The sequence below is a fragment of the Drosophila miranda genome (genome assembly GCF_003369915.1).
Source record: "Drosophila miranda strain MSH22 chromosome Y unlocalized genomic scaffold, D.miranda_PacBio2.1 Contig_Y2_pilon, whole genome shotgun sequence".
In the NCBI taxonomy this organism is placed as follows: Eukaryota; Metazoa; Arthropoda; class Insecta; order Diptera; family Drosophilidae; genus Drosophila; species Drosophila miranda.
In genome coordinates this window covers 26,174,174-26,198,331 of record NW_022881614.1, presented here as the reverse complement: position 1 = coordinate 26,198,331, position 24,158 = coordinate 26,174,174, and the positions used below count along the sequence as shown (strand labels likewise).

The following is a 24,158-nucleotide window of genomic DNA, read 5'->3' as shown; positions in this document are numbered from 1 at the left end:
TTAGCTGTTAAAAGTTGCCACCCTGCATGTTGTTGTTGTTGTATCTGCTGCTAGCCATGTATCACACTAATGCATCCAATTTCTTCATTTTTATACCCGATACTCAAAATGAGTATTGGGGTATATTAGATTTGTGGTGAAAATGGATGTGTGTAACGTCCAGAAGGAATCGTTTCCGACCCCATAAAGTATATATATTCTTGATCAGCATCAATAGCCGAGTCGATTGAGCCCTGTCTGTCTGTCCGTCTGTCCGTCCGTCCGTCTGTCCGTCCCCTTCAGCGCCTAGTGCTCAAAGACTATAAGAGCGAGAGCAACGATGTTTTGGATCCAGACTTCTGTGATATGTCACTGCTACAAAAATATTTCAAAACTTCGCCCCGCCCACTTCCGCCCCCACAAAGGTCGAAAATCTGTGGCATCCACAATTTTAAAGATACGAGAAAACCAAAAACGCAGAATTGTAGAGAATGACCATATCTTTAAGACTGCGGAATCTGAATTGGATCGTATTATTATTATAGCCAGCATCAAGAAAACAATTTCATTTTTTCTCGCCCTATCTCTCTCTAACACACACGTAGCATAGGCGGCTTTGCTTAGAGTAAAACATTAGCGCCTAGATCTCAGAGACTATAAAAGCTAGAGCAACCAAATTTGGTATCCACACTCCTAATATATCGTACCGAGACGAGTTTGTTTCAAAATTTCGCCACACCCCCTTCCGCCCCCGCAAAGGACGAAAATCTGGGGATATTAAAAAATCTCAGAGACTATTAAGGCTAGAGTAACCAAATTTGGTATCCGCATTCCTGTTCGATCTTGCTATAAAACGTGTACCTCAAAATTTCGCCCCACCCCCTTCCGCCCACACAAAGGACGAAAATCTGTTGCATCCACAATATTGCAGATTCGAGAAAACTAAAAATGCAGAATCATAGATAATGACAATATCTATCAGATTGCTGAATCTGGATCAGATCAGATCATTTTTATAGACAATAGGAACAAATCAATTTGCAGTGGCTACGCAGCGCCCGACGTCACGCTCAGACTGATTTTCTGTCTCTCTCGCACGCACTCTTTGTCGTGTCGTTTAATATTAGCGGCGTCTGCCGGAGGAGAGCCATACTGACTTAGTATCGGGTATAACCGTAGAGTTGCGGTGTCCGCAGCAACTCACAACGTTCCCCCTCGTTATACCCGATAGTCAAAATGAGTATTGGGGTATATTAGATTTGTGGTGAAAATGGATGTGTGTAACGTCCAGAAGGAATCGTTTCCGACCCCATAAAGTATATATATTCTTGATCAGCATCAATAGCCGAGTCGATTGAGCCATGTCTGTCTGTCCGTGTGTCCGTCCGTACGTCTGGCCGTCCCCTTCAGCGCCTAGTGCTCAAAGACTATAAGAGCTAGAGCAACGATGTTTTGTATCCAGACTTATGTGTAATGTCGCTGCTACAAAAATATTTCAAAACTTCGCCCCGCCCACTTCCGCCCCCACAAAGGACGAAAATCTGTGGCATCCACAATTTTAAAGATATGAGAAAACCAAAAACGCAGAATCGTAGAGAATGACCATATCTTTTAGACTGCAGAATCTGAATTGGATCGTATTATTATTATAGCCAGCATCAAGAAATCAATTTCATTTTTTCTCGCCCTGTCTCTCTCTATTGGGGATATTCACAAATCTCAAAGACTATTAAGGCTAGAGTAACCAAATTTGGTATCCGCACTCCTGTTAGATCTCACTATAAAACATATATCTCAAAATTTCGCCCCACCCCCTTTCGCCTTCACAAAGGACGAAAATCTGTTGCATCCACAATATTGAAGATACGAGAAAAATAAAAACGCAGAATCATAGATAACGACCATATCTATCAGATTGCTGAACCTGGATCAGATCAGATAATTTTTATAGCCAAAAGGAACAAATCAATTTGCACTGGCTACGCAGCGCCGGACGTCACGCTCAGACTGATTTTCTGTCTCTCTCGCACGCACTCTTTGTCGTGTCGTTTAATATTAGCGGCGTCTGCCGCAGGAGAGCCATACTGACTTAGTATCGGGTATAACTGTAGAGTTGCGGTGTACGCAGTATGTATATTCTTGATCAGCATCAATAGCCGAGTCGATTGGGCCATGTCTGTCTGTCCGTCTGTCCGTCCGTCCGTCTGTCCGTCTGTCCGTCCCCTTCAGCGCTTAGTGCTCAAAGACTATAAGAGCGAGAGCAACGATGTTTTGGATCCAGACTTCTGTGATATGTCACTGCTACAAGAATATTTCAAAACTTTGCCCCGCTCACTTCCGCCCCCACAAAGGGCGAAAATCTGTGGCATCCACAATTTCGACGATACGAGAAAACTAAAAATCCAGACTTCTGTGATATGTCACTGCTGCAAAAATATTTCAAAACTTCGCCCCGCCCACTTCCGCCCCCACAAAGGACGAAAATCTGTGGCATCCACAATTTTAAAGATATGAGAAAACCAAAAACTTAGAATCGTAGAAGATGACTATATCTTCTAGAGTGCAAAATCTGAACCAGATCGTATTATTATTATAGCCAGCATCAAGAAAACAATTTCATTTTTTCTCGCCCTATCTCTCTCTAACACACACGTAGCATAGGCGGCTTTGCTTAGAGTAAAACATTAGCGCCTAGATCTCAGAGACTATAAAAGCTAGAGCAACCAAATTTGGTATCCACACTCCTAATATATCGGACCAAGACGAGTTTGTTTCAAAATTTCGCCACACCCCCTTCCGCCCCCGCAAAGGATGAAAATCTGTAGTGTGTCCCGGTGTTCTGGTGTGGTAGCTTTCGAGACGCATTCCACAAACTAGACAACTTGCATAGATGTTATGGTTAGCACTGTGAGGGATCTTTCGGCTAGGGCTCGACGGATGGGGGGATCTTTCAGTTGTTCCAGCTAAACACATACAAGAGATTCTGGTGCTAACCTGGCCGTTAGGTGTTATACAAATCAAATCAATAGTGCCATATGCATCGCCGCACGGAGGTAGGTCTTGTAATCTCCGCGTTTACCCACCCTACCATGTTAACTCTGCTCGCCTATTTCTTGTGTTAACCCTTAAACCTCTATATGTTCCCCCTTCCCAATCCCCCTGTATAGTTATTCTACTCCAATTTCATGTTGATCAATCTTCAGTGTATTTTCATATTTTAACTCCACTCCAACTAACAACCATCCTCAGCATCACCTCAAATCTTCATAACATCTTATTTATCTACAGTTACAGCAACTTAATTTTAGGGGTGTTTTTTATTTATATATATATAAAGAGGAGAAAAGTTTAGAAGAACAAATCAAATTATAAGCAAACCGGTGTTTTTCTTACTTTTAGTGGTAGCTTACGTTTGGTTTTCCATCGCTGCAACAGTCCTGCATGCATTGATGTGTCCTAGATTAGATTATAATGTACAAAATTTAAATGCAAAAAAAAATTAAAATAATAGCAATAGTAACTACGGTTGAATTCAGTGTGTGTGTGTGTGTGTGTCAATCATTTTCCTTGAAGACATCCGATATGGATATGTCTGTGCCTATCCAGGCCACGACATATAATTTCAGAGGCAACTGTATGTCCTCTGCCAAGGTCAAAAATAAGGTTGATCGCAAATTTTCGTTGTGCGGCAGAAGTTTGACCTCCGTTGGATAACTTTCGTCAATATTAAATTACACTGGAGAAACCGAGATCGACTGGCAAAGCTCAGACCCCTTTTGGCGAAGAAAAATTTTATCAGCCACATGTCAAAGCGGGGGGTTATGTAATTACCTTTTGGGGCTTGAAACCGGGTTTATCTTTGGAGAATCACTGATTTTTCGGCTTTTCGGCACACTGATCTTAATTTTTGGGGCAGCTTGGCATGTGCACCCTACTTTCGACGATTTATTGATTTCAATTTTTCTTTTTTTTTCAGACACGTGTATAACCTTTTATTCTTTTCTTTTCTTTTATCTCGGCGTACCACCAAACTGACCTTCCACAATTTAGTTCCATGGATCGAATGATCCAGCGCTTGAGCTTTGATTTTGTTTCCTCATCCCATTCTAAAGCACAAGGGCTAGATAACCCACCAAGATAACCCAAAGCTCGCTCTCTCGTCAAAAGCTTTCGCTTTATTCCCGTTTATTCCCTTGCATGCAGATAAGCTACAGCTCTGTGCACACAAATAAGTCCATCCAAATATGGGCCGTCACACCACAGGTTATTTTTAAGCTGTTCTACTTGTTCAAAATAAGCTGGAAAACGGTCATCTTTTAAGTTACGCACTTTTGTAGGTCTTTGGCATGGAACTTTCCTATCTGTTGACCATCTTCTTCTAATTCATAACAGTGGTTACCAAACTTTCGAACTACAGTTGCCTTCAAGAATTTAGGAGCTAATTTTGCATTAAATGCCTTGATCTTGTTACTTTGGGCAAAGTTTCGTCTATAGACGTGTTGGCCGAGTTCGAACGTAACGTATCTTGTGCGCAAATCGTACGTTCTCTTATTGGTTTGATATGCCTTACTGATGTTTTCCATGATCTTGTTTCTAACAATTTGCAGTTTGTCTGTAGTCAAAATATTCTCGACCTCTTTAAGCATTTCTATCCTCCTCAGCAATTCATAGTTGTCTGCGTGCGTTATCATATGAATACCAAACAACGCAAAATATGGTGAAAATCCTATTGCGGCATGATGTGAAGATCTCAAGGCGAAGGATATCTCACGGAGCTTATCGTCCCATAGCCGTTGGTCTTTCCCTAGATAAGCCCTGATACCAGATATAATTGATCTATTAAGGCGCTATGAGGCATTAGCCTGTGGACTGTAAATTGCAGTAAACATATGCTTTATCCCATACTTCTGCATGAATGCCTGAAATATATTCGACTTGAACTGGCTTCCGTTATCAGTTACTATAACTTCAGGTATACCGAATACATGGAATATATTTGTTTTTAAGAATTCTATAATAAGGTCTGCAGTGAATTTCTTCAACGGCTTCAAAAAAATGAAACTTTGTTAGGTGGTCCAAAACAACAAATACTCCTATATTTCCCTGCTTTGATCGAGGGTAAAGTCCTATGAAATCCATATAGAGCCGTTGGAATGGTCGCTCAGAGACTACAGGATTTCCCATTGGAGGCTTGAGAGTTATGTTTGGGGCTTTCACTTGTTTGCAAACTTCACATCTCGCAATAAATTCTTTGACGTCTTTTATCATATTTGGCCAAAAAAGATTTCGACGAAGCTTTTCCAACGTTTTTCCGATGCCACCATGAGAACTATGAGGAGGCGCGTGTGCATTATACAATACAGACTGTGTCAATTCTGATGGTACCCAAAGTTTCCAGCAGTTTGACTCTGACACTGAGTCTCCTTGGTAAAACTGAGTTCGCCTGTAAATGTAACGATCTACAATTTTCAAGTCTGGCAAACGGCTTTGATTCTCTGTAATTGTATCTTTTAACTTGGTATAGCTATTGGACCAGAAGTGAGGCGATTGTAGGTCGACTTGAGGCAACACCACTTCTATTTCGCTTATCTCTTCAGTCGGTAGTCGAGAAAGGGCGTCTGGGACTTCCTTTTCTGTGTTCTATTTCAAAATTAAAATGCTGCAGTTTTAGTGCCCATCTAGCTAGTCTGCCATTCAAGTCTGTCTGCCTCATAAGCCATTTTAAACTATCGTGTTCCGTTATGACTTTGAACTCCATACATACTACATACTCCCTAAATTTCTCTATGCTCAATACTGCAGCTAAACACTCCAATTCGGTTACACAGTATTTTTGTTGGGCTTGATTTAGCTTATAAGAAAAATATGCAATTGGCCGTTCTATGCCATCTTCGTCCAACTGGGCCAGGACTCCACCGACACCGATATTGGATGCATCGCATTGAATTATAAACGGTTTCTCGAAATTGGGTGTGACTAATAACGGTGCTGAGGTTAATCGATGTTTTACCTCTTCAAAGGCTTGTTGTGCATCCTCAGTCCATTGAAAAGACTTAACCTTCTTGGTCAGGTCTCTGAGTGGTGCTGTCAGGGATGCATAATTTTCTATAAATCGGCGATACCAACCCGCACATCCCAGAAACTTTCTGAGTTCTTTCACCGAACGAGGTGGGAGCAAATTTCTAATGGCGGAGACCTTTTCTGTATCTACCTTAATGCAACCTTTACCTATCACATAACCAAGATAACGAACTTCAGGAACACACCAGCGACATTTGTCTAAGTTCAACGTCAGGCCTGCATTTCTCAACACAGTGGACATTTCTGTCAACAGTCCAAGGTGATCCTCAAGATCTCTACAAGATTCTTTCAGATTTATTTGCCAAAAGGCGTGCATCAGATCTAAAGATGAAATAAATTCTGCTTTCGGTAACCTCGATAAAATACCATTTATCTTGGGTTGTGGATAAGCATCCTTTATCGTCACTAAGTTGACCTTGCTTGAATCTAGACACATACGAAATCTGCTACCCTTTTGTACTACTGAATCGGGACTACTCCAAGAACAAGTTGGCGGTGCTACTTCTATGACTCCTAAACTAAGCATATCATCGATTTCCGCATGAATCCGTTTTTCCACAGCCGGGGATACTGAAAAATATCTCTGTTTTATTGGTTTTGCCGATGGAAGTAACTCGATTGAATGCTCTAACATGGACGTTTTCCCCAAGCCTTCCGTATTAAAATCTGGGAACAAAGCCACAACCTTTTCCATGCGTTGTTGTTGCTCGGCATTTAACAATTCTGGCAATTCAATCTCATTTATTGACAAAGTTTTCGCTAGTTTCTCCATCAGGCCAAAAGTATTCCAAAAATTCATTCCCAGATAAAGGTTTTGTTTCAAATCAGGAATTATATATAAGGTTAACAATCTAGTCTGATTCCTAAAGCTTACTTCAGTTTCTACGTAACCAAGAATGTTGTATTCTTGTCCTCCAGCTGTTTCAACTTGCGACTTGCTTGCAATATAGGGCCTATTCTTGCTTATAAATTCCTTTGCAGCTTCCCCACTAAGGCATGAAACTGATGCACCAGAATCTAATAATCCTCCATAAGTCTTACCAAATATATCTATTTCTACAAATGGTCTAATATCCTTTTTTATATCAACAATCGAATCTAGACTCAGCGATATACCCCTCATTCTATCTTTAACTTTTCTTATAAAGTTACGAAAACGAACGGTATTTCTCTTAGTTCGGACACAACTGGGTTTTTTAACTAAATCGCTACCAAATATTTTTTCTCTTATTTCTTCATAGTTTCGAAGTCTTATATGATACGGGACTATTGGATATAATTTACCTTGAATATTTTTAGAATTTAAATATTTAGGAATTATATTGACTTTCGGACAGTAAGAAGGAGAATGCTCTTTATTTAATGTTGAGGATTTGAGCGGTAACTGCTGTTCTTGTTGCCGCTCAACCGTCGGTTTTCCTGACAGGTTTCACAATTTGGTCTTATTATATTTTCAGCTCCGCAACCTAAGCAAAATATCTTCTTATCAGATTGGCAATCTGCGTGTTTATGGCCAAACCTGCGACAATTCCAGCATTGAATCTCTTCTAAGGCTCTAGTTCTTTTTAGTTCGCAAATTTCTTGCTCTCCTAGATGGTTATCTGAACGTTCTTGGTCATACTCCAATGCATTAATTTGCTTTCGTGTTTGCTTTCGGGTTAGCGGTGTTATACTCCTCACTAAAAGCTTCTCGTCTAAGGACTAATTTTCTCAACTGGCTAACCGAATTGATTTCTATATAGAACAACTCCTTTCTCATAAACGGTCTCAGATTTCGTTTCAGAATTGACGTTAGTTGACTCTCGCTAATAGGGTATTGTAAGCGATCTACTAAATGCATAACTCCGTTATGAAATTCATCAAAACTTTCGCTGACTTGCGATCTCCTATCAATTCTCTCACGTCATCGTCAGATAGCGGTTCAAGAAAATAGGAATTCAGCGACTTACAAAGATCGGACCAGTTTACTCTGTCTACAGTGCGTCTGTATCTCCAGAACCATTCACTTGCTCGGCCACTAAAGAGAATATGAATGTGTTCGCACAACACTTCAAAGTTTCCTCGTAAGCTATCATTTGTGAAAGCTGTAATCATGTATATGAACTTCCCTACCGGCATACCATTGCGTGAGCCATTATACTGCACTTTCCAGCTACTAATCAAATTTGCTACTTTTCCCACATCGCGACTTAGATTGAAACTACCATTTCTCTCCGGTAGATTGTTACTATTTCTATATTCATTGGGTATGAAGGTGGGTACGTCTCTTTCTAGATTAAGTGACAAAGCTCTAGTAGTTCTTCTTCCCCAATCAGGTTCATTGTTATTTCCATTATCAGCTGCATTGGTATGGAAGTTAGGTATTGCATCCGTTCTTCCTGCCCTGTCTGTTGTTAACTTAGAAATTTGACGAGACAGTTCCGAGATCATGGACTGCATTTGACTAATTTGCGAAGTTATTCGATGATCTACCTGTGATAATATTCTCTGCTCTAAGAAACCTACATCTTGGTTTGGGTTATCCGCAGAAGCAGAATTAGACAATACGTTACTGTTATCCTCGAGATCTACTATCTCATTTGATTGCTGCGACTGTCTCTTTTTCTTCTTTTGACTATTAGTTAACAGAATCCTCTCCAAACTATTTGTTTCCAGGTTCAGATTGTGGTCGGCAACATTTTCGGAAAGAACCTCTAATAAACTGTTTCTTGTAACATTGTTTTGACATGTTGGGCAAGATCGCGACTTATCAAGCCAATTCAAAATGCATGTTCTATGGAAAATATGTTTACATCGTGTTATGAATTTTAAATCCAATGAAATCATGAGTGTGAACAGACTCTGCAAACCTGTTCATTATTTGTGGATGTGGTCATATCTGAACTTCGTCTTACGGCCATGGTGCACACACAAATCAATCTTTAAGAATTTTACCGAATAAATGCTCGAAAATGTCAAATTCACTCCAAAAATAAACTATACGGATCAAGGGTATTGAGATTTGGAACATACAAAGATTATGGCAATACATATCACACCATGACTTGTTCCCAAAATATACTATTAAAAAAAAAATATTGTCTTCAACACGAGCTGAAGCTTCAGAAAAAATATACCAATTGTTCCGGGCAGCAAGATTTAATGACTAGCATTCTAAATCTTAAAGATTTCCACAGACATTAATACAATTTTCTTCCACTTAGCTCCTGGCACGCATATAGACCCGATGCTCCATCATCGTTTCGGACAGAATGGACTGTGACTTGCACCAACCATTGCAGTTTTCCAGAAAGGAAACAAAAGCAAAAATTCTATATGCTGACAATAACTGAGACACAAAGTTTTGTTACGGTTGTTGTTGTATCGTGCCCCACGTTGGGCGCCACTTTTGTAATGTGTCCCGGTGTTCTGGTGTGGTAGCTTTCGAGACGCATTCCACAAACTAGACAACTTGCATAGATGTTATGGTTAGCACTGTGTGGGATCTTTCGGCTAGGGCTCGTCGGATGGGGGGGATCTTTCAGTTGTTCCAGCTAAACACATACAAGAGATTCTGGTGCTAACCTGGCCGTTAGGTATTATACAAATCAAATCAATAGTGCCATATGCATCGCCGCACGGAGTTAGGTCTTGTAATCTCCGCGTTTACCCACCCTACCATGTTAACTCTGCTCGCCTATTTCTTGTGTTAACCCTTAAACCTCTATATGTTCCCCCTTCCCAATACCCCTGTATAGTTATTCTACTCCAATTTCATGTTGATCAATCTTCAGTGTATTTTCATATTTTAAGTCCACTCCAACTAACAACCATCCTCAGCATCACCTCAAATCTTCATAACATCTTATTTATCTACAGTTACAGCAACTTAATTTTAGGGGTTTTTTTATACCCGATACTCAAAATGAGTATTGGGGTATATTAGATTTGTGGTAAAAGTGGATGTGTGTAACGTCCAGAAGGAATCGTTTCCGACCCCATAAAGTATGTATATTTTTGATCAGCATCAATAGCCGAGTCGATTGAGCCCTGTCTGTCTGTCCGTCCGTCCGTCTGTCCGTCTGTCCGTCCCCTTCAGCGCCTAGTGCTCAAAGACTATAAGAGCTAGAGCAACGATGTTTTGGATCCAGACTTCTGTGATATGTCACTGCTACAAAAATATTTCAAAACTTTGCCCCGCCCACTTCCGCCCCCACAAAGGACGAAAATCTGTGGCATCCACAATTTTAAAGATATGAGAAAACCAAAAACGTAGAATTGTAGAGAATGACCATATCTTTAAGACTGCGGAATCTGAATTGGATCGTATTATTATTATAGCCAGCATCAAGAAAACAATTTCATTTTTTCTCGCCCTGTCTCTCTCTAACACACACAGCCGAGTCGATTGAGCCATGTCTGTCTGTCCGTCTGTCCGTCCGTCCGTCTGTCCGTCCCTTTCTGCGCCTAGTGCTCAAAGACTATAAGAGCTAGAGCAACGATCTTTTGGGACCCAGACTTCTGTGATATGTCACTGCTACAAAAATATTTCAAAACTTCGCCCCGCCCACTTCCGCCCCCACAAAGGACGAAAATCTGTGGCATCCACAATTTTAAAGATATGAGAAAACCAAAAACGTAGAATTGTAGAGAATTACCATATCTTTAAGACTGCGGAATCTGAATTGGATTTTATTATTATTATAGCCAGCATCAAGAAAACAATTTCATTTTTTCTCGCCCTGTCTCTCTCTAAGGAAGGAATCGTTTCCGACCCCATAAAGTATATATATTCTTGATCAGCATCAATAGCCGAGTCGATTGAGCCATGTCTGTCTGTCCGTCCGTCCGTCTGTCCGTCTGTCCGTCCGTCCGTCCCCTTCAGCGCCTAGTGCTCGAAGACTATAAGAGCTAGAGCAACGATGTTTTGGATCCAGACTTCTGTGATATGTCACTGCTACAAAAATATTTCAAAACTTCGCCCCGCCCACTTCCGCCCCCACAAAGGACGAAAATCTGTGGCATCCACAATTTTAAAGATATGAGAAAACCAAACCAACGTAGAATTGTAGAGAATGACCATATCTTTAAGACTGCGGAATCTGAATTGGATCGTATTATTATTATAGCCAGCATCAAGAAAACAATTTCATTTTTTCTCGCCCTGTCTCTCTCTAACACACACGTAGCATAGGCGGCTTTGCTTAGAGTAAAACATTAGCGCCTAGATCTCAGAGACTACAAAAGCTAGAGCAACCAAATTTGGTATCCACACTCCTAATATATCGGACCGAGACGAGTTTGTTTCAAAATTTCGCCACACCCCCTTCCGCCCCCGCAAAGGACGAAAATCTGGGGATATTCAAAAATCTCAGAGACTATTAAGGCTAAAGTAACCAAATTTGGTATCCGCACTCCTGTTAGATCTTACTATAAAACGTGTATCTCAAAATTTCACCCCACCCCCTTCCTCCCACACAAAGGACGAAAATCTGTTGCATCCACAATATTGCACATTCGAGAAAACTAACGAGGGGGAACGTTGTGAGTTGCTGCGGACACCGCAACTCTACGGTTATACCCGATACTAAGTCAGTATGGCTCTCCTCCGGCAGACGCCGCTAATATTGAACGACACGACAAAGAGTGCGTGCGAGAGAGACAGAAAATCAGTCTGAGCGTGACGTCGGGCGCTGCGTAGCCACTGCAAATTGATTTGTTCCTATTGGCTATAAAAATGATCTGATCTGATCCAGATTCAGCAATCTGATAGATATGGTCATTATCTATGATTCTGCGTTTTTAGTTTTCTCGAATGTGCAATATTGTGGATGCAACAGATTTTCGTCCTTTGTGTGGGCGGAAAGGGGTGGGGCGAAATTTTGAGATACACGTTTTATAGTAAGATCTAACAGGAGTGCGGATACCAAATTTGGTTACACTAGCCTTAATAGTCTCTGAGATTTTTGAATATCCCCAGATTTTCGTCCTTTGCGTGGCGGAAGGGGGTGTGGCGAAATTTTGAAACAAACTCGTCTCGGTCCGATATATTAGGAGTGTGGATACCAAATTTGGTTGCTCTAGCTTTTGTAGTCTCTGAGATCTAGGCGCTAATGTTTTACTCTAAGCAAAGCCGCCTATGCTACGTGTGTGTTAGAGAGAGACAGGGCGAGAAAAAAAGAAATTGTTTTCTTGATGCTGGCTATAATAATAATACGATCCAATTCAGATTCCGCAGTCTTAAAGATATGGTCATTCTCTACAATTCTACGTTTTTGGTTTTCTCATATCTTTAAAATTGTGGATGCCACAGATTTTCGTCCTTTGTGGGGGCGGAAGTGGGCGGGGCGAAGTTTTGAAATATTTTTGTAGCAGTGACATATCACAGAAGTCTGGATCCAAAACATCGTTGCTCTAGCTCTTATAGTCTTCGAGCACTAGGCGCTGAAGGGGACGGACGGACGGACAGACGGACAGACGGACAGACGGACGGACGGACAGACAGACATGGCTCAATCGACTCGGCTATTGATGCTGATCAAGAATATATATACTTTATGGGGTCGGAAACGATTCCTTCTGGACGTTACACACATCCACTTTTTTTTTTTTTTTTTTCATGTGGAAAATTTGTATTTTATTGTAAACAAGTTTACTGCTACCTTTCGTGGCAACTTAATCTAGTTTTACATTTAAGGGGAAAAACAATTGATCACAGGAGATACATACTTAAACTTAATATTACATATATGGAGTAGGTACATACATTATTTAGAATATTTACAAAAAGTTAATGAGATGTTATAGGAGGGATCTAGTAGGGAGATCCAGTGGATGACTCCTTTTGAGTCTTCTTTTCCTTGGCGGGTTAATTAGACGTCTGGCTAGCGCATTAGGGTGACCACCAAGTCGTTGCAAGTACCTTGCTGCATGTAATTGTATAACATCGCCCACTTTGGGAACCTTTAGGTCCCTCTCGATGTCGCTGTTTCGTATGTACCATGGAGCATTGCATATTCGTCGTAGAATTTTTGACTGAGCAACTCTAATTTTATTTAAGTTGGTTTTTGACGCGATGCCGTAAACTTGAAGTGCGTATTTCCATATGGGGCTGAGGATGGACTTGTATATCGTGACTTTGCTGTACAGCGATAGCTTATTTCTTGGTGCAAGTAGCCACGCCATCTTTCCCGCTTTCGCCATCACAGACTGTCGAACCATGGTAGTATGGGTTTTGAAATTTAGTGACCTGTCGAGTACAACACCCAGGTATTTGTACGAGCTCTTGTGCGTAAGTGTGGAGCCCAGCATATTAATGCCTCCGCAAGAAAGTCTTCTCGTAGCAAAAGTAACATTAGCACATTTGCTGCTGTTGATGCCTATGTTCCATTTCTGAGCCCAGACCTCAAAGCTGCTCACATATTGTTGCAGAGCTTCCGTAGCTAGATTTATGCTTGGACTTCTGGTCAGCACTGCAGTGTCATCCGCGTAGGTTGCTATCAACACATCGTCCTCGTCCAACCCAGTTATTACCCTTGAGGAAGGCATATCGGCTGTATATAGGGTATAATCCACTTTTACCACAAATCTAATATACCCCAATACTCATTTTGAGTATCGGGTATAAAAACGCAGAATCATAGATAATGACCATATCTATCAGATTGCTGAATCTGGATCAGATCAGATCATTTTTATAGCCAATAGGAACAAATCAATTTTCAGTGGCTACGCAGCGCCCGACGTCACGCTCAGACTGATTTTCTGTCTCTCTCGCACGCACTCTTTGTCGTGACGTTTAATATTAGCGGCGTCTGCCGGAGGAGAGCCATACTGACTTAGTATCGGGTATCGGGTATAACTGTAGAGTTGCGGTGTCCGCAGCAACTCACAACGTTCCCCCTTGTTTTTGTTTGGTTTTTGCTGCTAATTTTGACAAGCCCCACCCCCAATGGCTCCATGGCTCTGACAGCGCCTGTCTCTGCCTCTCCCTCTCTCTCTCTCTCTCTCTCTCTTTCTCTGTCGACGTTTTCCCAGCTCTAATCGACCTCCAGCAAAACTTCGCCGCAGCATGTGGGGCCTCTGCAGAGTGGAAGCGGAGACGTGCTACTCTCTTTGTTCTTAGAGTTTTCACCTGTTAGAAGCTCTACTGTACTTGCAGACTTGTTATTTGCTGTTTTGTAAAATTTTATTGCTCTCTATAGCGATTGAGGCGGGGACGGAGTGCTTGATGTAACGGTAACCTGTCGGCGCCATCGCCAGTCATTTTACTTTATTCCCTTTCGTTTTCTATCTTCCGTTCCGTTTGACTTTTCTGCATATTTAATGCGTAGGTCAGTTTACCCCCAAAACACACACACAAACACGCATATACGGACATACATGGATACGAAGACAAACACGAAGAAAAAGTTCACAAATAGCTTTTGGCGCCTCCATCTCGTTGCTGTTGTTGTTCTTGCTGTTGTGTTTTCTTTTGTCCACTCAGGTGGTTTACCTACTGCCTACTCTCTCCGTTATCCTCCCATACCCATCCCGCCCCTCTTCTGCTGCGGCGGCTCTGTTTTTATGTAACTTTCAAATCGATTGCAAACACGTAACAGTAGAGCAACCTGCACAGTCCGCCACCAGCCCCCAAAAACCCCGAACCGCCCGCAGCTCGCCCCATGTCCTCGCATATCCTGCAACAACACTTTGACGTTGAGCGTGTGATTTTGTACGTCTTTGTATCCTGCAGTAAAGGGTATGCTGGTTTGGCCTAGCAGTTTGTCCAGGCGTTTCCTGGAAGATATCCCTACCCTGCCGAAAGTCCTGCAGGAAAATCAAACCAGAAAGTCCTAGAGGAACCCTTACCCCATACATATGCTAGGGTATTACTAACTTTGGCCCCTACAAAATGTTCCTTCTACCTTGTTTTTTTTGGTGGCCTGCGGCCTGGCATAGCGTGACATTTCCTTTATGTGATTTGCTGCCGTTGTAGTTGTCCCTGGCCCCTGGTGCCTAGCCTCTAGGCCCTCGTTGTTCCGTCCTCAAGAAAAGCAGAACATTTGAATAATTTCCGTTTTGCAATTTTGTCGCTACAGCTGGCGATATCCTTGAAAGGGTCGGACAATTGCACTCAATCGAACAGCAAGACCATGAAATGCTTGCAGTTCCACGACTATTTCTGGAGGGAAATCAATCCTTCCATTGACTGACTGACACAAAGAGGAGTTCCTCGGAAGAAGATCTACAGAAATGTCAAATAGTTCTGCAACTATTTTCCCGGCTGGGGAACCGCCTCCAATGGGTTTGTTGTTGCCCGTTGACCTGCCAACGGTTGCCATGGCGCTCTGCCAAATTGTCGATATTTTGTGTGCTCCTTTGGCACGGACACGGGTACGGGTACGGGTACGGGCACGGCACTATTAGGTTGTACGAGTGTGTCTGCCTATAACCTCCTCTCCATTTGCCAATTTCCATGGCTCGACGAGTTTTCCCACCTCTTCTGCCACTGCTACTGGTGCTTTCCTTGTTGCACCCTCGCGTACAATTGTAATTATGAATAATTCGCCATAAATGGCACACGCTGGCCTGCAATTATTGGAATTGAAGTGCCCCAGATGTGCCGCCGATAAATTGCCACTCGTTACATAGTTATACAATATTTCAGCTATTCGCATACTATATTTAAATATATGTATGTACTCGTACCCGTATTCTTCTGCTGTCATTATATCATTACGTGCGACCACAGAGAAAAGTGCAAGCGCAACTTTATCAGCGCCCATAAATCACCAAGCGAAAAGGTCAAAGTTGAGCCCTGGTGGTGGACTTACCTTGTAACCTCCAGCTTACGGCAGGCGTAACTTTAAATGAGATGCCAATCTGCATTGCTTTGCGCCTCGCCCGAAGGTGTTTTAATGGGTAAAATTTCGGAATTTTAATAGTTTTAGGACAGAGTAATAAAGATTTTGGTTAGTAAGAAAGCTGTTCGGAGCAGAACCCAGCCGATTAGCTGCTTGCCAAATAGCACCTAATTCTTGGCCCTCAGCCGCTTATTTTGTTTGTTACTTATGTAACAACTTTTGGTTAGTAAGAAAGCTGTTCGGAGCAGAACCCAGCCGATTAGCTGCTTGCCAAATAGCACCTAATTCTTGGCCCTCAGCCGCTTATTTTGTTTGTTACTTATGTCTATGTCACTCATTTGTTTGTTAAAGCTCTGCGCTTGCTTGCCCTGCTAAACGCTCTCTGCCAGCTCGCTCTTCGCTATCTCCGCTTTGCGTCTGCCTACCGACGTCGGCCGAGCGAAGCTGCGCTTAGCGATCGGAGCGGCAATGTACAGGGCAGGCAAGCCACACTTGCAATTTGGATGTCACGCATTAAAGAACATATCGTCATTTTATTTCTGCGCCGAGTTTTATTTAATTCGAAATAATTAGTCGGCCGATTGGGGATAAAAAACATTATCTCCACATAAAATTTGGTGACCCCGACGTGATCTCTGAGTTGCAGTGTCAATTAATAATCATTCGCGATCGACATTCGTTAGCCCTAGCACATTTTCGGCGGTTAAGCACAATTCGGTGCTAAAACACACTTACATACACCTACATACACGCATTGCTGGCTATTAATTTCTCTGTCGCGACAATTCGGTCAGTGCAGTGCGGTAGGCAGTGCAGCGAACTCACTAATACACACAAGCGGAGTACAAAGCGGAATCGGACAGCTCGCACAGCCGCACAGCTAAAGGCATTAGCTGTAATCCCTTTGCTTTCGGTTCCCACGTTTATACGTATACAGGGTGTCTTTTTCGGTCGTGCTGAGTGACTCTTTTAAAACCTCAACATGGCAGCTCCTGAGCCTACCAATGTCGCGAACGCAGCCATGCCGAGTGATGTAGATTTCTACAAGCACAAGGCCGAGTCCATCGCGCGCCAACTAAAGGCCATGGATCGCTTTCTCACCAAGGAAGAGCTTGCCGAGTTAGATGAGGCAGAACTTCAAGCTCGCTTAAAGCAGATCGAGCGAATGAATGCGGATTTCGATGCCGCTCAAACGAGCCTTGAAAGGCTGGATTTCCTGCAGTTAGCCCATGATGCCCGGCTGGACTTTTCGAATGTTTATGTCAAGGTTAGGTCCAGGCTGTCGCGGGTGTTGATGGCTGCTCGCACGGTAAATGTTGCCAATTCAACGGCTCGGCATACTCTCGAGGGGAATTCGTCGTTGTTCGCCTATAATAGTATAGGCCGTTCTCGAATGCCCGAGTTGCAGCTTCCGCGATTCGGTGGGAGCTACATGGATTGGCCAGAATTCCACGCGATGTTTTCGACAATGGTGCACAAAGACCATCGTATACCAATCATCGAAAAATTCCAATATCTTCGTGGATGTCTAGATGGTGCTGCGCTGGATACGATTCGTTCCTTGGAACTTTCTGAGGAGAATTACGACAAGGCGTTGAATTTACTAATGTTGCGATTCGATAATAAACTGTTACATTTTCAGGCACACGTCAAGGCTATTTTCGGGCTGCAAGGGGTGGAGAAGGGCTCGGCTATCGGCTTGCGCGCGCTCAGCGATAAAATCAATTCGCACTTGCGTGCACTTCAGACCTTGGCGACCCCGCAGGAGATTTCCGATGGGTTGCTGATCTTCATCATAGGCACGAAATTGGACCACAAGACCAAGGAGAAATGGGAAGAGAACTTGCCGACGTCAGGATTGCCTCGGTGGTCAAGCATGGCCTCATTCTTGGAAGCAAGATGTCGGATGCTGGAAAATTTGGGATCGGCTATGGTAACAATTCCTAGCCAGCAGGTGGGAGAAAGTAAACCTAGCACCCTAATCACCTCCATTAACGATCATAATAGCTCAACATGCAAGTATTGCAAATCCTCCGATCACTACATATCCCGATGCCAGGCATTTATAGATCTCCCTGTTTTTTCTCGATACAAGGAGGTGAAGAAGCGCCATTTATGTCTAAACTGCCTCAACAAAGGCCATTCATTGCATCGCTGCAAGTCAGGGGCATGTAGAAATTGCCAAGCCAAGCATCACACACTGCTCCACATGCAGTCGGGCGCTGACGCTGAGTTGCCGTCGCCGAGCACGGAATCGACCCAGCATGATCCTGCAAGTGCCCTAGTAGCAAGCAAATATATTAGCCCTCCCCCCTCGAGTCAAAAATCTCTGCCTAGCCAAAACGTGCTGCTAGCTACTGCAATCGTATATGTCAGGGGCCGTTTTGGATCGCTTATTCCATGTCGTGCCATTTTAGATTCCGCTTCTCAGATTAACTTTATAACATCGAGACTCGCCAATCAGCTGCAGTTAGATCCTCACCCGTCTCACGTTCAAATCGCCGGTATTGGAGAGTCAATTCTACCATCCAGCAAGGCTGTGGACATCGTCCTGCAATCTCAAGACGAAAGCTATCGCGATTTCCTCTCTGCAATTATCACTGCCTCAATCACAGGAATGCAGCCTAACTTCGGCCTAGACGCAAAGGATTGGCCAATGCCAAATAATCTAAAACTGGCTGATCCTAATTTCCCAAGCCCCAGCGTGTCGATCTGTTGATAGGTGCTGGTTTGTTCTTCGAATTAATGTGCGTTGGACAGATTCGACTGTCAGACCAATTGCCAACATTGCAGAAGACGAAACTTGGCTGGATAGGGTCAGGAAGAATTAAAAACTCTGAGAAAGCCCGTGCGGCGCTAGCAGCCGTTGAAGATCGTGATTTAGGACACATGTCGCCAGCTTCGCGGCGGTCAGACCTCCCGCAGTACTTCTTGCCTCACCATTGCGTCCACAAGCAGGATAGTACAACCACCAAATTACGCGTAGTGTTCGATGGATCTGCCAAAACAGCGTCTGGAGTATCACTGAATGATGCGCTAATGGCTGGACCCACCATCCAACCTAAAATTCTGATAACTCTGCTTCGTTTCCGCTTTTTATACCCGATACTCAAAATGAGTATTGGGGTATATTAGATTTGTGGTAAAAGTGGATGTGTGTAACGTCCAGAAGGAATCGTTTCCGACCCCATAAAGTATATATATTCTTGATCAGCATCAATAGCCGAGTCGATTGAGCCATGTCTGTCTGTCCGTCTGTCCGTCCGTCCGTCTGTCCGTCCCCTTCAGCGTCTAGTGCGCAAAGACTATAAGAGCTAGAGCAACGATGTTTTGGATCCAGATTTCTGTGATATGTCACTGCTACAAAAATATTTCAAAACTTCGCCCCGCCCACTTCCGCCCCCACAAAGGACGAAAATCTGTGGCATCCACAATTTTAAAGATATGAGAAAACCAGAAACGTAGAATTGTAGAGAATGACCATATCTTTAAGACTGCGGAATCTGAATTGGATCGTATCATTATTATAGCCAGCATCAAGAAAACAATTTCATTTTTTCTCGCCCTGTCTCTCTCTAACACACACGTAGCATAGGCGGCTTTGCTTAGAGTAAAACATTAGCGCCTAGATCTCGGAGACTACAAAAGCTAGAGCAACAAAATTTGGTATCCACACTCCTAATATATCGGACCGAGACGAGTTTGTTTCAAAATTTCGCCACACCCCCTTCCGCCCCAGCAAAGGACGAAAATCTGGGGATATTCAAAAATCTCAGAGACTATTAAGGCTAGAGTAACCAAATCCGCACTCCTGTTAGATCTTACTATAAAACGTGTATCTCAAAATTTCGCCCCACCCCCTTCCGCCCACACAAAGGACGAAAATCTGTTGCATCCACAATATTGCACATTCGAGAAAACTAAAAACGCAGAATCATAGATAATGACCATATCTATCAGATTGCTGAATCTGGATCAGATCAGATCATTTTTATAGCCAATAGGAACAAATCAATTTGCAGTGGCTACGCAGCGCCCGCAGCGCTCTCTCGCACGCACTCTTTGTCGTGTCGTTTAATATTAGCGGCGTCTGCCGGAGGAGAGCCATACTGACTTAGTATCGGGTATAACCGTAGAGTTGCGGTGTCCGCAGCAACTCACAACGTTCCCCCTCGTTTAAAGTCGCCTTGTGTGGCGATATCTGCAAAATGTACCGCTGTGTACGCGTTTCCCATCCCGATACGCACGTGCAGTGCATCCTATGGCGCAATGACCCGAAGGAGGAGATTCAGGTGTTCAAGTTGGAGACTGTTACTTACGGAACCAAACCTGCCGCTTTCTTAGCAATTCGTGCTATGCATCAATTGGCAAATGATGAAGAGTTGCGTTTTCCGCTTGGCGCTGATGTTGTTCGAAGAGATTTCTATGTCGATGATCTCATATCTGGACAGCATTGATTCTGTCATCAAGATTCGTCAGCAGGTAAAGGAGCTACTTTCGAAAGGATGTTTTCCCATACGTTAATGGTGTTCCAATGAACCCGCTGCTTTGGAAGGCGTATCGGAGGCGGATCGCGAAAAGTTCCTTACCTTTCATGACGGGACTGAAGTAACCAAGGCGCTTGGTCTAGTTTGGGATCCCACCACGGACAATCTTCTGTTTAGCTTCGCTCACGTCGGAACCGCTGCAGGCCCAACCTCGAAGCGTTCGGTCCTGTCTACACTAGCTAGGTTCTACGATCCTCTAGGGCTCATCTCTCCCATCATCACAAAAGCTAAAATATTTATGCAGTCGCTATGGAACGAAAGCCTAAAGTTGAATTGGGACGAAAGCCTGCCCCAGGATCTACATACGACTTGGATTGAGCTGACTTCGCAGTTGTCGATGGTTAAAAACTTTAAGTTTCCACGTTACGTGCTTCGGCAGCAAGCCAGATTAGAAATGCACGCGTTTTGTGATGCGAGCCAAGCAGCATATGGCGCCTGTGTATACATGCGTTCGGAAGCTCTTGGCATTGTGCAAAGTCATCTCTTACGCTCTAAATCCAGAGTCGCGCCCTTGAAAAGTATGACTATCCCCAAGCTTGAGCTGTCCGCTGCCCTCGTATTAGCCGAACTAGTGTCCACCATAGTTAAGGGATTATCAGCTCCATGCCAAATACATTGCTGGTCGGATTCGTCCATAGCCCTTGCCTGGATTCGAGAATCACCATTGAATTTTAATATATTTGTTTCTAATCGAGTTCAGCGGATTCAGGAGCTCACCGCTGGAATGACTTGGCATCACGTGCCCACAAAGTTGAATCCTGCCGACATCACATCACGTGGATCCACGCCCGCTGAACTAATGGATGGCAGCCTTTGGATCTCTGGACCACCATTCTTGCGTCTTGAGAGCTCAGAGTGGCCTGCAGGCTTGCAATTGCCGACCGATGTACCAGAACGTCGTCATGCAGCATTGGTTGTTTCAAACGAAAGGGATGTATCGTACGATTGCAAATTTCAAAACTCATTCGGATCCATGCAGCGCGTCTTTGCTTACATATATCGATTCTACATTCTCAAGGACAAAGGCATAGCGCGGTCGAAGGGTCAACTTACCGTAATCGACATCAAAAATGGTACGCATTTGCTCATAAGGGCAATACAGCAGCAACAATTTTCGGAAGAGATAAGGGCCCTCGCCAGCAAACAGGCCCTACCCCCAAAAAGCACGATGGCCTCACTGAATCCATTTCTGGATAGCTTTGGATTGCTGCGTGTTGGAGGCCGCCTCCAAAATGCCGAATTGGACTACGACGCGAAGAACCCGATCCTGCTTCCTAAGGGACATCCTGTCACTGTCTCTATTATTATCTTCTTTCACGAAAGGTTTCTCCACGCAGGAGCTCAAGGATTGCTCGGACTGCTTCGGCAAAAATTCTTGCCTATTGGTGGACGCAAATATGTTGCGGGAATCATTCGAAAATGTGTTAGATGCTTTCGTTTGAAGCCAGTGCTGAGGGAACATATCATGGGAAACTTGCCTGCGGATCGCGTAAGGACTAATCCAGCATTCCACACAACGGGCGTTGATTTTTGCGGACCCTTTTATCACAAGTCGGAAGTCAGAAGCAGGCCTCCTATCAAATGTTACATCGCTGTCTTCGTATGCTTTAGCATCAAAGCAACTCATTTGGAAGTCGTTCGGGATCTATCTACAGAATCCTTTCTGGCAGCATTAAGTCGTTTTATAAGTCTACGTCCCAAACCTCGAATCATCTGGTCAGACAACGCTACAAATTTTGTAGGAGCAAAAAATAAGCTTTTGGAGATTCGGCAAATGTTCCTCAGCGATCCTCATACGTCGGCTGTGTCACATCTCTGCGTTTCTAGTGGAATCGACTGGAAATTCATCCCCCCTCGCTCACCTCATTTTGGGGGTTTGTGGGAGGCGGCTGTTAAAGCAGCTAAATATCATTTTCATCGCATCGTCGGGACCTACATTTTTACTCTTGATGAAATTCAGACCTTGGCTTGTGAAATCTCTGCTTTGTTAAATTCCCGTCCGCTTTATGCAATTACAGAAAGTCCCGATGATCTAGATGTGCTCACGCCAAACCACTTTCTCAATGGAGCCCCGAAAGCTGCATTCGACGAGCCAGATGTGGCGCATCTCCGGGTCAACCTACTTAGTCGATGGCAGCGGCTGTGTCAAATGAAGCAGGTGTTTTGGAGAAAATGGGGGACGGCGTATCTTTCGATTCTTCAGGAGCGGAGCAAGTGGCGGTCATCGTCTCCAAACATCAAGCTAGGAGCGTTCGTCATGATCAAGGAGGAAACGCTGCCACCATTAAGGTGGCCGCTTGGCCGCATTGAGAGCGTCATCCCAGGAAAAGATGGAACCATCAGAGTAGCCGTCATCCGCACTCAAAAAGGCCTTTTCAAGAGGTCCGTTGGAAAAATAGCGGTTCTGCCCCTTCAGGATGGATCTGTTGAAAGCCTTTGCCTTCCAACGGGGGGTGAATGTTCGGAGCAGAACCCAGCCGATTAGCTGCTTGCCAAATAGCACCTAATTCTTGGCCCTCAGCCGCTTATGTTGTTTGTTACTTATGTCTATGTCACTCATTTGTTTGTTAAAGCTCTGCGCTTGCTTGCCCTGCTAAACGCTCTCTGCCAGCTCGCTCTTCGCTATCTCCGCTTTGCGTCTGCCTACCGACGTCGGCCGAGCGAAGCTGCGCTTAGCGATCGGAGCGGCAATGTAAAGGGCAGGCAAGCTACACTTGCAATTTGGATGTCACGCATTAAAGAACATATCGTAATTTTATTTCTGCGCCGAGTTTTATTTAATTCGAAATAATTAGTCGGCCGATTGGGGATAAAAAACATTATCTCCACAAAAGCTATCCATCACAAACATTCGTGGTTTTGAATGAGAAGTTTTGCACCCAGCCATGATCCCAGAAGCTACAGATGTTCGGCAGAGCATAGCAGATTGAATTCTCCTTAAACCTATGGTAATAGTCTTTGGGGGTCCGACTTATAGTCATAGTCTGGGGTCTCGATTCTGTCTCTCTTGCTTCTCTGGGGCTGTCCATCCAGCCATTTATGAGGTATATCAGAATAACTGAAAGAATCAGTCAAGACCCCTGCATGGTCTTATAAGATGAGCAGATAAGGTAGGGAGAGGGAGCTTGGGCAATTACTGGGGCACCATTGATGGAGGGAGAGAGGCTTCTACTTTGGAAAGCTTTTTATGGAAAAAGTTGTACTTTTTATTGCGAGTTTATGCAGAAAAGACGGGCATGTATTGCTGCAGTTGAAGTGGGTAATGACCAATGAAGCAACGAAAGTGCTTGCCTTCTGCATAATAAAACTCTAAACAGGGACTCTCTCTCTCTCTCTCTCTCTCTCTCTCTCTCTCTGGAGGGTCATCATACATCACACGCAATGTTGTTCCAGTTCAGATACGAGTTCAAACTGCTCTGCCCTCACAGCCATTGATAACCTAAGACGCAAAAAAGATTTACTCATAACGAGTTTTGTTCTGTTTGGCGTAAACATTTATACACAAATATATATTGTTTGTATGTGTATTACTACGAGTATATGTACATATGTATGTATTTATCTATATCTGCTGGCGAGCTGCGTCACATGTCGCTTCTGTTTTTTGTTGTTGTTTTTACTTTTTTTTTTTGCCATTATTAGTTGATAAATTTGCTCGTATGACGCACTCAATCAGCTCCCCGCGGCCCCTGCCAAAAGGGTTCATAACGTTGTCGTGCTCCTG

The 24,158-nt window shown here is 43.6% G+C and overlaps 1 protein-coding gene and 1 long non-coding RNA gene across 10 annotated transcripts in view; one reads left to right on the top strand and one right to left on the bottom strand.

Moving 5' to 3' along the window:
* Positions 1-24,158, top strand: part of LOC117192360 (protein NDRG3-like) — a 36,859-nt gene that overhangs the window by 856 nt on the left and 11,845 nt on the right. The gene's annotated exons all lie outside the window — the stretch shown is intronic.
* LOC117192362 lies at positions 3,161-5,726 on the bottom strand. 5 transcript variants are annotated; one of them, XR_004474318.1, is made up of 3 exons: positions 3,811-5,726; positions 3,390-3,752; positions 3,161-3,276 (listed from the first exon to the last, which is right to left on the bottom strand). It is a non-coding gene; the product is annotated as an uncharacterized LOC117192362 (long non-coding RNA). The 5 variants fall into 5 exon arrangements; XR_004474317.1 differs by lacking the exon at positions 3,811-5,726 and having other exon boundaries at positions 3,390-3,435; positions 3,504-3,802; XR_004474320.1 differs by lacking the exon at positions 3,811-5,726 and having other exon boundaries at positions 3,161-3,261; positions 3,390-3,435; positions 3,504-3,802.